The sequence below is a fragment of the Coffea eugenioides genome, chromosome 11, assembly GCF_003713205.1.
Source record: "Coffea eugenioides isolate CCC68of chromosome 11, Ceug_1.0, whole genome shotgun sequence".
In the NCBI taxonomy this organism is placed as follows: Eukaryota; Viridiplantae; Streptophyta; class Magnoliopsida; order Gentianales; family Rubiaceae; genus Coffea; species Coffea eugenioides.
The window spans coordinates 31,518,899-31,524,162 of record NC_040045.1 but is presented as its reverse complement, the minus strand read 5'-3'; the positions used below and the strand labels follow the sequence as shown (position 1 = coordinate 31,524,162).

At 35.0% G+C, this 5,264-nt stretch overlaps 1 non-coding gene across 1 annotated transcript; it reads right to left on the bottom strand.

The window, feature by feature from the left end:
• LOC113754558 lies at positions 1-107 on the bottom strand. Its single transcript, XR_003465241.1, has one exon. It is a non-coding gene; the product is annotated as a small nucleolar RNA R71 (small nucleolar RNA).
• Positions 108-5,264: the final 5,157 nt, after the last annotated feature.

The following is a 5,264-nucleotide window of genomic DNA, read 5'->3' as shown; positions in this document are numbered from 1 at the left end:
AAACTTTATATGGACATAACAAGTTTTTGTCAACATGAAGGAGAGACATTGTACGAAACTTGGGAGCGTTATCGGGAGTTACAATGAAGATGCCCTTATCATCGTTTACTCGATTGGCTCATAGTCCAAACATTCTACAATGGACTCACCTATTTGATGAAAACTTATGTAGATGCAGCAGCTGGTGGAGCGTTGATGGATAAGTCGGCCAAGGAAGCCCAACAACTAATAGAGGAAATGGTTGCAAATAATTATCAATGAACCAATGGGAGAGGTAATCCAAGGAGACCCACAAGTATGCTTAAAGTAGATATATTGAATATGTTGAATGCCAAAATGGATAATGTGGTTAAGATACTTAATAGACAAATTAGTTCTAGTTCTAATCAAGGAGTAAATATTGCATGTTGTACTATGTGTGGAGGAGACCACGATGACTCTATTTGTGCTAGTATTGAACAAGTACAATATCTCAACAATTACAACTGACAACCCCAAAATAATCCATACTCCAATACTTATAATCTGGGATAGCGAAATCATCCAAACTTTGGATGGAAGAACCAACAGAACCAATTAAGGCCAACAAATCCATCGAATTTTCAATGAAAATGGTGGCTGTCAAACTACCAAAGATAAAATTTATAATAATACCTACTCCTAAAACTGAATGAGTATAGTAGTGAGTAGGGTGGTCTCCACAGGGAACTGGTAGATTTATCACACACAGATAATTGGGGGATTTTTGAAAGAGAGAAAGATAAATGAAACAAATTAAAGACTTAAAATTACTAAATGAACAATCACGATAAATGCAATAACTCAAGAATGAAATAAACAATGAATTGACACAACCTAGTCAAGGAGATAATCTCGGCACCGGTTCACATAACTGATCATAGATACCTGAATTGTTCCACACGTTCGCAAATAAATTGGTTTTAGCAATTTAGCAACCGCCAAACTCCCAATCTCTCCTTAATTTTATAGTAGTTCAGAGACGCTCGTAAACTACTCTCTTGTAAAATAGACAATCCCAGAGACGCTCGAAGGATTTAATCTAATTACAGCTTTAGGAATTAGAGAGACCCAATTCTAGTTAACAAACACACATGCGGGTTCATTTAAACTAGATTAATTATCCCTATGACCCAGATTAGACTGCTTGCGAGGCAATGAAATTGGTATCGTTCGCCACGAAATTAAGACATTCAAGTGATACGCACTCCTGTTCTAATTGGCGGTATATTATTTAGACAACTGAACAACTGGCCACATTAATTCAATATATCTAAACAATAACAAGCAATTCAACCAAGGAATAATTAAATACTCACAAACGTAGAACTTAGAGTAATAAAAACGATCTCACAATTGTTTGTGTTCCGGCCCTTGATTACTCCTCAACTAGATAAACAGGTTTAACCTTGCTATATAATGACGAAGCAATTGCAGGCTTTCATGGAGTTTAGCCGATTGAAGTAAAGAGCCACCCAACCGCTAGTCTCCAACTCACGTATAAAAAGGGAAAAAGATAAAGATCCTCGACCCTAGTCTATTGCTCTCCTATTTAAAGTCTCGCCGTCTCCCTTTTAGCTAACAAGGTGATTGTTTCTATAAGGAATCCCTTTCCTTATTTTTCTGTTCTTTAGTTGCCAAAAGAGAGACTCTGAAGATGTCTCCTAATCCCACGTAACTTCCAATTACATCTTCCAAGAATAGCGGCAGGCTCCTGGGCATAGGTCCCACGGTCCGTCTTTTTCACGCAGCTCTGCGGTCTCTGACGTGGGCACGCTTTGGAGGGGCTGGTCTTCTGGAAATTTACTTCTTCTCGCCACTTTCGATATCCATTGTCTGCAAGTAACCCAAATATCAAATATAAGTAAAAACCCATTACTCTCGGAAAATAAGTGGCCAAAATCAAGACCAAACACCATGTAATAAACACTCAGTTATTGCCCTATCAGAAAATAACTATTTACGGAGTCTAAACTAGTTTGGGAGTTGGCAATTGAGAAGTTAGTAAATGTATCTAATGATAAAATTAAAAATTAGCTAGCACCACTACTCAACGGTTTGAAAGAATTGAGGGTAAGATGGACCAATTTACTAATATGTACAGAAATGTTGAGGTCCAATTAGATCAAATAGCCAATGCTATCAATAATAGGAACTAAGAGGAGTTACCAAAGTCGAGGTGAACCCAAGAAAGCATGTTAAGGTTATAACTCTCCGTAGCAGTAAGCAATTTAGTAAGCCTTCAGTTGCTGAGGGAATGAAAGCAAATGAGAGCAAAGAAAAAAAGCAGGGGAGTGAGTTAGTTGAGGAGAGTGAGAAAAGCAAAGGAAAAGACAAAATGGAAGTGAATAAACCATTAACCTCTGAGATGACCTCTATTCCTCCACCAATTTCATTTTCACATAGACTGAAACCATCAAGAGTTGATAAAGAATTTGAAAAGTTCGTCAATATTTTCAATCAATTACATATTACCATTCCATTTGTTGATACTATTTTGTAGATTTCCTCTTATGTGAAATTTCTTAAGGAGATAATGACCAAATAGAGGAAATTAGAGGATAGTGAGTCTATTGCATTAACCAAGGAGTATAGTGCCATCATACAAAACAAATTGACACCGAAGTTGAAAGATCCGGTGAGTTTCACGGTTCCTTGCACTATTGGTAATGTAGAGTTCTTTAAAGCATTCTATGACCTTGGTGCTAGTGTCTCATTTATTCGTTTAACTGTGGTTAGGCAATTGGGATTGAATGAATTAAAGTGTACTACCATCTCCTTGCAGTTAGCTAATAGATCTATTAGACATCCTTTGGATATACTTGAAAATATGCTCATTAAAGTACAAAAATTTATCATCCATGTTGATTTTGTCATTTTAGATATGAAGGATAACGTTAATATACCCATTATTCTTGGTAAACCATTTTTTTGCAACTATAGGTATTATTATTGATGTTAAATGTGATAAATTCAAGTTTCAAATTGACGAAGAAGAGGTGGAGTTCAGTTTGAGTAAAATGAAGAAATATCCCTTTTTTACTGATCATGTTTATTCCCTTGACATATGTGATGAATTAACATAAGAGATAAATCAAGTTAATCTTGACTATGACCCTTATGAACTTTGTTTAAATGTTGTAGGATTGCAAGAGGAGGAAGTAGAAGAAATGACCAATTTCTTGCACGCACACTTCCCTTATAAAAGAGGCAATTCATATGAAAGTTTAGGGATAAGCAAGGGACTTCCGCCACTATCTTATAAGCAAGCTCCAAAACTTGAGCTCTAATCACTTCCCAACCATCTTAAGTATGCATTTTTAGAAGAGAAAGAGACATTTCCTGTGATTGTGAATGTGGCCCTTGATGAGGAGCAATTTGATAAGTTCCTATGAGTTTTGAGAAAGCATATGAAGGCTATAGGACGGACCATTTCCAACATCAAGGGAATTAGTCCAACTATTTGCATGTATCGAATCCTATTGAAAGAAAATGCTAAACTAGTGATAGAGACTCAACGGAGGTTAAATTCTAACATGAAGGAAGTGGTAAGGGTTGAAATTCTTAAGTGGTTTGATACAGGTATAATTTTTCAGATCTCCGATAGTGTTTGGATTTTTCGTATTCACGTTGTGCCTAAAAAGGGTGGAATTACTACAATGTGTGGTAAAAATGATGAAATGATTCCTTCTAGAGTCATCATTGGTTGGAGATCGAGTTTGTATCGATTATCGAAAATTCAATGTGGCCACTAGAAAGGATCATTTTTATCTTCCTTTTCTTAATCAAATTTTAGAAAGAATAGTGGGTTATGACTTTTATTATTTTTTGGATGATTTTTCAGGTTATAATCAAATAATCATTGTACCTGAGAATCAAGAAAAAATCACATTTACTTGTCCTTATGGCACTTTTGCCTTTAGAAATGAGCCTTTTGGATTGCACAATACTCCTGTCACGTTTCAACAATGCATGATGGCAATTTTTTTCGATTTTAATAAGAAAATCATGAAAATATTTATAGATGACTTCTCTGTATTTGGTTCTACTTATAATCATTGTCTTAACAATTTAGTTTTAATTTTGCAGAGATGTGAAGAGACAAATCTTGTGCTTAATTGGGAAAAATGCTATTTCATGGTTTGTGAGAACATTATTTTTGGTCATAAGATTTCTTCTAAAGGCATTGAGATAGATCAAGAAAAGTGAAAGTGATTGAGAGGATACTTCCACCGACCAATGTTAAAGGCATTCGTAGTTTTCTTGAGCATGCGGCGTTTTATCTGCGATTTATTAAAGATTTTTTCAAGATTGCTAAACTTTTATGTGATTTACTTGTCAAAAATGTTCCCTTTCACTTCAACGACGAATGTTTACTTGTTTTTAATAGGTTGAAGAATGAACTTGTCTCCGCACCAATAATAGCATCATCGGATTGGAATTTACCCTTTGAATTAATGTGTGATGCTGTGACTTTACTGTGGGAGTTATTCTTGGTCAAAAACATGATACGAGATTGCATGTGATTTACTCGGTAAGTAAAATATTAAATGAAGATCAAATCAATTATGTGATAACGGAGAAGGAGTTGCTTGCGGTGATATTTGCATTGGATAAGTTTAAATCTTATTTAGTGAGATCTAAAATCATTGTCTACACCGATCACATGGCTCTTAAATATCGTTTGAATTAGAAAGATGCAAAGTCTCGATTAATTCAATGGATTTTATTATTTCAAGAATTTGATTTGGAGATCAATGATAAGAAGGGATCTGAGAATTTAGTAGCAAATCATCTTTTTCGACTCGAGAATATCCCAAAAGAAAATCAAATTTTCATTAAAAATTAATTTTCAGATGGGTTCTTATTGGCAATTCTAAAATCACCATGGTATGCCGATTTAGTCAATTTTGTGGTTAGTGGAGTGATACCAAGTGATTTGAATACTCACCAAAGGAAGAAATTCATAAATGATGCCAAACATTACTTTTAGGATGAGCCATTCTTCTACAAATATTGTACAGATGGTATAATTAGGAGATGTGTTTTGGAAGAATTGGTACATAATATTTTATTGCATTGTCATAATCTTGAGATGGGTGGACATTTTAGCACAACTAAAACCGCAACAAAGATAAAGCAATCAGATTTTTATTGGCCTACTACGTACCAAGATGCTAGAAATTGGGTCAAAAGTTGTGATCAATGCCAAAAAACTGGTAACATTTCTAAGAAGAATGAAATGT